The sequence below is a fragment of the Petromyzon marinus genome, chromosome 82 (genome assembly GCF_048934315.1).
Source record: "Petromyzon marinus isolate PM22_M1 ecotype Great Lakes invasive population chromosome 82, UKy_Petmar_22M1.pri1.0, whole genome shotgun sequence".
NCBI lineage: Eukaryota > Metazoa > Chordata > Hyperoartia > Petromyzontiformes > Petromyzontidae > Petromyzon > Petromyzon marinus.
In genome coordinates, this window is record NC_133747.1 from 5,264,368 (window position 1) to 5,272,708 (window position 8,341).

Sequence of the window (8,341 nt, forward strand, 5' to 3'; positions counted from 1 at the left end):
GAGAGCTGTGTATCTAGGAGCAGCATTGTGTCTAGGGGCAGGATTAACTAAATTTGCAGTCTTTATTATGTTAGGAGTCCATGTGTTTAAGTGTTGAGTCTGTGGTTGGCAGTGCTGAGTCTGTGGTTGGCAGTGCTGAGTCTGTGGGTGGCAGTGTTGAGTCTGTGGGTCGCAGTGTTGAGTCTGTCGGGGGCAGTGTTGAGTCTATGGGCAGTGTTGAGTCTATGGGTGGCAGTGTTGAGTCTATGGGCAGTGTTGAGTCTATGGGCAGTGCTGAGTCTATGGGTAGCAGTGTTGAGTCTATGGGCAGTGTTGAGTCTATGGGTGGCAGTGCTGAGTCTATGGGTGGCAGTGCTGAGTCTATGGGTGGCAGTGTTGAGTCTGTGGGTGGCAGTGTTGAGTCTATGGGTGGCAGTGTTGAGTCTATGGGTGGCAGTGTTGAGTCTGTGGGTGGCAGTGTTGAGTCTATGGGCAGTGTTGAGTCTATGGGCAGTGCTGAGTCTATGGGTGGCAGTGTTGAGTCTATGGGTGGCAGTGTTGAGTCTATGGGCAGTGTTGAGTCTATGGGCAGTGCTGAGTCTATGGGTGGCAGTGTTGAGTCTATGGGTGGCAGTGTTGAGTCTATGGGCAGTGTTGAGTCTATGGGCAGTGTTGAGTCTATGGGTGGCAGTGTTGAGTTTATGGGCAGTGTTGAGTCTATGGGCAGTGTTGAGTCTATGGGTGGCAGTGCTGAGTCTATGGGTGGCAGTGTTGAGTCTGTGGGTGGCAGTGTTGAGTCTATGGGCAGTGTTGAGTCATGGGCAGTGTTAAGTCTATGGGCAGTGTTGAGTCTATGGGCAGTGTTGAGTCTATGGGCAGTGCTGAGTCTATGGGCAGTGTTGAGTCTATGGGCAGTGTTAAGTCTATGGGTGGCAGTGCTGAGTCTATGGGTGGCAGTGTTGAGTCTATGGGTGGCAGTGTTGAATCTGTGGGTGGCAGTGTTGAGTCTATGGGTGGCAGTGTTGAATCTATGGATGGCAGTGTTGAGTCTGTGGGTGGCAGTGCTGAGTCTATGGGTGGCAGTGTTGAGTCTATGGGTGGCAGTGTTGAGTCTGTGGGTGGCAGTGTTGAGTCTATGGGTGGCAGTGTTGAGTCTATGGGTGGCAGTGTGGAGTCTGTGGGTGGCAGTGTTGAGTCTGTGGGTGGCAGTGTTGAGTCTATGGGTGGCAGTGTTGAGTCTATGGGCAGTGCTGTGTCTATGGGTGGCAGTGTTGAGTCTATGGTGCAGTGTTGGGTCTATGGGCAGTGTTGAGTCATGGGCAGTGTTAAGTCTATGGGTGGCAGTGTTGGGTCTATGGGTGGCAGTGTTGAGTCTATGAGTATCAGAGTTGAGTCTATGGGTGGCAGTGTTGAGTTTATGGGCAGTGTTGAGTCTATGGGTGGCAGTGTTGAGTCTGTGGGTGGCAGTGTTGAGTCTGTGGGTGGCAGTGTTGAGTCTATGGGTGGCAGTGTTGAGTCTATGGGCAGTGTTGAGTCTATGGGTGGCAGTGTTGAGTCTGTGGGTGGCAGTGTTGAGTCTGTGGGTGGCAGTGTTGAGTCTATGGGTGGCAATGTTGAATCTATGGATGGCAGTGTTGAGTCTATGGGTGGCAGTGTTGAGTCTATGGGCAGTGCTGTGTCTATGGGTGGCAGTGTTGAGTCTATGGTGCAGTGTTGGGTCTATAGGCATTGTTGAGTCTATGGGCAGTGTTGAGTCTATCGGCAGTGTTGAGTCATGGGCAGTGTTAAGTCTATGGGTGGCAGTGTTGGGTCTATGGGTGGCAGTGTTGAGTCTATGGTGCAGTGTTGAGTCTGTGGGTGGCAGTGTTGAGTCTGTGGGTGGCAGTGTTGAGTCTATGGGCAGTGTTAGTCTATGGGTGGCAGTGTTGAGTCTATGGGTAGCAGTGTTGAGTCTATGGTTGGCAGTGTTGAGTCTATGGTGCAGTGTTGAGTCTATGGGCAGTGTTGAGTCTATGGGCAGTGTTGAGTCTATGGGTGGCAGTGTTGAGTCTATGGGTGGCAGTGTTGAGTCTATGGGCAGTGTTGAATCTAAGGGCAGTGTTGAATCTATAGGCAGTGTTGAGTCTATGGGTGGCAGTGTTGAGTCTATGGGTGGCAGTGTTGAGTCTATGGGTGGCAGTGTTGAGTCTATGGGTGGCAGTGTTGAGTCTATGGGCAGTGCTGAGTCTATGGGTGGCAGTGTTGAGTCTATGGGCAGTGCTGAGTCTATGGGTGGCAGTGTTGAGTCTATGGGCAGTGCTGAGTCTGTGGGTGGCAGTGTTGAGTCTATGGGTGGCAGTGTTGAGTCTATGGGTGGCAGTGTTGAGTCTATGGGTGGCAGTGTTGAGTCTATGGGTGGCAGTGTTGAGTCTATGGGTGGCAGTGTTGAGTCTATGGGTGGCAGTGTTGAGTCTATGGGCAGTGTTGAGTCTATGGGCAGTGTTAAGTCTATGGGCAGTGTTGAGTCTATGGGTGGCAGTGTTGAGTCTATGGGTGGCAGTGTTGAGTCTATGGGTGGCAGTGTTGAGTCTATGGTGCAGTGTTGAGTCTATGGGCAGTGTTGAGTCTATGGGTGGCAGTGTTGAGTCTATGGGTGGCAGTGTTGAGTCTATGGGTGGCAGTGCTGAGTCTATGGGTGGCAGTGTTGAGTCTATGGGTGGCAGTGTTGAGTCTATGGGTGGCAGTGTTGAGTCTGTGGGTGGCAGTGTTGAGTCTATGGGTGGCAGTGTTGAGTCTATGGGCAGTGTTGAGTCTATGGGCAGTGTTGAGTCTATGGGTGGCAGTGTTGAGTCTATGGTGCAGTGTTGAGTCTATGGGTGGCAGTGTTGAGTCTATGGGTGGCAGTGTTGAGTCTATGGGTGGCAGTGTTGAGTCTATGGGCAGTGTTGAGTCTATGGGTATTGTTGAGTCTATGGGCAGTGTTGAGTCTATGGTGCAGTGTTGAGTCTATGGGTGGCAGTGTTGAGTCTATGGGCAGTGTTGAGTCTATGGGTGGCAGTGTTGAGTCTATGGGCAGTGTTGAGTCTATGGGTAGTGTTGAGTCTATGGGCAGTGTTGAGTCTATGGTGCAGTGTTGAGTCTATGGGTGGCAGTGTTGAGTCTATGGGTGGCAGTGTTGAGTCTATGGGTGGCAGTGTTGAGTCTATGGGCAGTGTTGAGTCTATGGGTGGCAGTGTTGAGTCTATGGGTGGCAGTGTTGAGTCTATGGGTGACAGTGTTGAGTCTATGGGCAGTGTTGAGTCTATGGGTGACAGTGTTGAGTCTATGAGTGGCAGTGTTGAGTCTATGGGTGACAGTGTTGAGTCTATGAGTGGCAGTGTTGAGTCTATGGGCAGTGTTGAGTCTATGGGTGGCAGTATTGAGTCTATGGGTGGCAGTGTTGAGTCTATGGTGCAGTGTTGAGTCTATGGGTGGCAGTGTTGAGTCTATGGGTGGCAGTGTTGAGTCTATGGGCAGTGTTGAGTCTATGGGTGGCAGTGTTGAGTCTATGGGTCTCAGTGTTGAGTCTATGGTGCAGTGTTGAGTCTATGGTGCAGTGTTGAGTCTATGGGTGGCAGTGTTGAGTCTATTGTGCAGTGTTGAGTCTATGGGCAGTGTTGAGTCTATGGGCAGTGTTGAGTCTATGGGTGACAGTGTTGAGTCTATGGGTGGCAGTGTTGAGTCTATGGGCAGTGTTGAGTCTATGGGTGGCAGTGTTGAGTCTATAGGCAGTGTTGAGTCTATGGGTGGCAGTGTTGAGTCTATGGGTGGCAGTGTTGAGTCTATGGGTGACAGTGTTGAGTCTATGGGCAGTGTTGAGTCTATGGGTGACAGTGTTGAGTCTATGGGTGGCAGTGTTGAGTCTATGGGCAGTGTTGAGTCTATGGGTGGCAGTGTTGAGTCTATGGGCAGTGTTGAGTCTATGGGTGGCAGTGTTGAGTCTATGGGCAGTGTTGAGTCTATGGGCAGTGTTGAGTCTGTGGGTGGACAGCTAAGTGGTGTTAACCCGCTAGAACCCGGCACGACAGGTCATGAGGTCACGGGCACTAAAACCCCGGCAAGTGTTCACCTCCGGCACCGGTTCCGGCGCTGGTTCTGGCGCTGGTTCCGGCGCTGGATCTGGCGCTGGTTCCGGTGAAGTCTCCGTTGGTTCAGGCCGTGGTTCGTCCGACAGTTCTCTGAGGATCAGGATGATGATTCAGTCGCTGAGTCTGTGGGTCTCTGTGGTGAGTCTGTGGGTCTCTGTGTGGTGGTGAGTCTGTGGGTCTCTGTGTGGTGAGTCTGTGGGTCTCTGTTTGGTGATTCTGTGGGTCTCTGTGTGGTGAGTCTGTGGGTCTCTGTGTGGTGAGTCTATGGGTCTCTGTGTGGTGAGTCTCTGTGTGGTGAGTCTGTGGGTCTCTGTGTGGTGAGTCTGTGGGTCTCTGTGTGGTGAGTCTGTGGGTCTCTGTGTAGTGAGTCTGTGGGTCTCTGTGTGGTGAGTCTGTGGGTCTCTGTGTGGTGAGTCTGTGGGTCTCTGTGTGATGAGTCTGTGGGTCTCTGTGTGGTGAGTCTGTGGGTCTCTATGAGTGAGTCTATGGGTCTCTGTGTGGTGAGTCTGTCGGTCTCTGTGTGGTGAGTCTATGGGTCTCTGTGTGGTGAGTCTGTGGGTCTCTGTGTGGTGAGTCTGTGGGTCTCTGTGTGGTGAGTCTGTGGGTCTCTGTGTGGTGAGTCTGTGGGTCTCTGTGTGGTGAGTCTGAGGGTCTCTATGCATCTCTGTGGGTCAATCACCTGGGCTCGCCCTCCTCTAGCAGTTCTGTTGGGGAATATCGCACACACAGACACACACAGACACACACACACAGACACACAGACACACACAGACACACACACAGAAACACACACAGACACACACAGACACACACACACAGACACACACACACAGACACACACAGACACACACACACAGACACACACACACAGACAGACACAGACACACACAGACAAAGACACACACACAGACACACAAACACACAGACACACAGACAACAACAATAACAACAACCGCCATTCGCCACTAAGTGGCGGTGACGTCACCACGACGCTTGTGCCAGGCTATGTGCACCTTGAGGCCACGTGAAGTGTCGAACGCCCGCTGGCAGGAGGACCCGGGGCAGACCCAGGTGCCACGGGTCGACTGACTGAGATGACTGGCTGATGCACCACCTGTGCCCCCTACTGTGCCAATCTGCTGTGCTTTAGCCACCCGGCGCTCCGCTCGTTGTTGTGAGCGTCGCTCCTCCGCCCTCCGTTGTTGTTGGAGGGCGACTGCCTCCAACTGCCCAGTGGCGTCCTTCACGAGCCTCCTCCACAGAGGCCGATCTTGACACCGCTGGTACCGGTCATCGGCAAGTCCACTCAGCTCCACGTCCTCCTGTACCACATCACTCCATCTCTTCTCTAGCCCGTGCCGGGCCCGTTTAGCCCCCTCAATCCGGCCGAACAAAAGCTGTTTCGGCATGCGGTGGCTGGGCATGCGGGCTACATGACCCAGCCATCGCAGCCTTGCCCGCCGGAGGAGCTCACCGATGGGACCCTGCCCAGATCTTTCAAGGATTTGTGAGCTCCTCACACAATCCAGCCTGGTTAAACCCAGGATAGATCGTAGGCAGGCCAGCCTAAATGTTTCTAACCGGCGAAGATGTTCCATTAGGGGGGTCCACGTTTTGCAAGCGTAGAGAAGGGAGGGAATGACCGTGGCCGAGAAGACCTGAAGCTTAGTGCGGAGCGACAGACCAGGTAGCTTCCACACAGCATTACGCAACCGATGAAAAGATATTGCCGCTCGATTGATTCGGAGTGAGACCTCTGCTGTTAAACTGGAGCCAGTCATAAGCACACTGCCCAGGTATGGGAAACTCTCCACTCTCTCCACAACTGCCCTATCACCGATTGGGAGATGTGGGGGTGGAGTGTCCGATGGTACAAAATACCCAGGCAGGTGCTTAGTTTTGGTTGGGCTGATGGTAAGGCCCCATCTCTTAGTAGCACGCTCCAGTCTCAGCAGCAGCGTCTCCAACTCCTCCTCTGAATGAGCAGCTATTACCAAATCATCAGCATACATAAATGTGGTTGAGCAATAGGGAGCCATCCCTTAACCGCACCTGGGCATCGATTAGCCTCCCATTATATCTGTACCATATGGAGATTCCCCCGGTAAAGCTATTGAAGGCTTCATGAACTACGTGGTCAAAATAGATGTTAAATAATGTGGGAGCCAGAGGACATCCCTGTCGCACCCCAAGGTGTACAGGGAATGGCTCTGAATCCCGGCCACGTAGTTTTACCCGGGCCCGCTCACCATCATGAATGTCCTTAATGATCGTGAGCAGAGGGTCAGGTACTCCAAAAGCACGAAGAACGACCCAGAGCCCAGGCCTACTGATGGTATCATAGGCCTTGACCAGGTCACTAAAGCAGAGATGTAGGTCTTGTTGGAATCCCCTACAACTCTGCTGTAGCAGACAGACGGAAAATATGGCATCTGTGCAGGACCGCCCTTTCCTGAAACCGCATTGGGGCTCCGCAAGCCTCTCCTGACACCCACCCACCCACACCCACCCACCCACACCCACCCACACCCACCCACACACACCCACACACACCCACCCACACCCACCAACACACACCCACCCAAACACACCCACCCACACACACCCACCAACACACACCCACCCACACACACCCACCAACACCCACACCCACCCACACCCACCAACACACACCCACCCACCCACACACACCCACCCACACACACACACCCACCCACACACACCCACCCACACCCACCCACACTCACCAACACACCCACACCCACCAACACCCACCAACACACACCCACCCACACCCACACACACCCACCCACACCCACCCACCCACCCACCCACCCACACCCACCAACACACACCCACCCACACCCACACACACCCACCCACACCCACCCACCCACCCACCCACACCCACACACACCCACTCACCCACCTACACCCACCCACACCCACCAAAACACACCCACCCACACCCACCAAAACACACCCACCCACCCACACACACCCACCAACACCCACACCCACCAACACACACCAACCCACACACACCCACCCACACCCACCCACACTCACCAACACACCCACACCCACCAACACCAACCAACACACACCCACCCACACACCCACACCCACCCACCCACACACCCACCCACACCCACCAACACACCCACACTCACCCACACCCACCCACCCACCCACCCACCCACCCACACACACCCACCCACACCCACCAACACACACACACCCACACACACCCACCCACACCCACCAACACACCCACACTCACCCACACCCACCCACCCACACCCACCCACCAACACAGACCCACCCACACCCACCAACACACACACACCCACACACACCCACCCACACCCACCAACACACCCACACTCACCCACACCCACCCACCCACACCCACCCACACCCACCCACACCCACCCACACCACCAACAGACACCCACCCACACCCACCCACCCACACCCACCCACCCACCCACACCCACCCACCCACACTCACCAACACCCACCCACCCACACCCACCCACCCACACCCACCCACCTGTTGACCTGCCCTGCCCACGTGACTTGACCCACAGGTAACCCACCAGGGCCAAGAGCAGCGTGATGAGAGCCACGCCCACAAAGATGGCGGCCACAGCGAGGATGGAGACGCTGGAAGATGAACCTGAAGTGGGAATACTCACCACTCACTCACCACTCACTCACCACTCACTCACCACTCACTCACCACTTACTCACCACTCACTCACCACTTACTCACCACTCACTCACCACTCACTTACTCACTCACTCATTCACTCACTCAGTCACTCATTCACTCACTCACTCACACACTCACTCACTCACACACTCACTCACCACTCACTCACCACTCACTCACCACTTACTCACCACTTACTCACCACTCACTCACCACTCACTCACCACTTACTCACACTCACTCACCACTTACTCAGTCACTCACTCACCACTCACTCACCACTCACTTACTCACTCACTCATTCACTCACTCACCACTCACTCACCACTCACTCACTCACTCACCCACTTACTCACCACTCACTCACCACTTACTCACCACTCACTCACCACTCACTCACCACTTACTCACCACTTACTCACCACTCTCTCACTCACTTACTCACCACTCACTCACCACTCACCACTCACTCACCACTCACTCACCACTTACTCACCACTCACTTACTCACCACTCACTCACTTACTCACTCACTCAC

The 8,341-nt window shown here is 54.2% G+C and overlaps 1 long non-coding RNA gene across 1 annotated transcript; it reads right to left on the reverse strand.

Annotated features, from left to right (window-relative positions):
- Window positions 1-1,405: 1,405 nt before the first annotated feature.
- Window positions 1,406-8,032, reverse strand: LOC142907723 (uncharacterized). Its single transcript, XR_012931238.1, has 3 exons — window positions 7,642-8,032; window positions 4,765-4,789; window positions 1,406-4,175 (listed from the first exon to the last, which is right to left on the reverse strand). It is a non-coding gene; the product is annotated as an uncharacterized LOC142907723 (long non-coding RNA).
- Window positions 8,033-8,341: the final 309 nt, after the last annotated feature.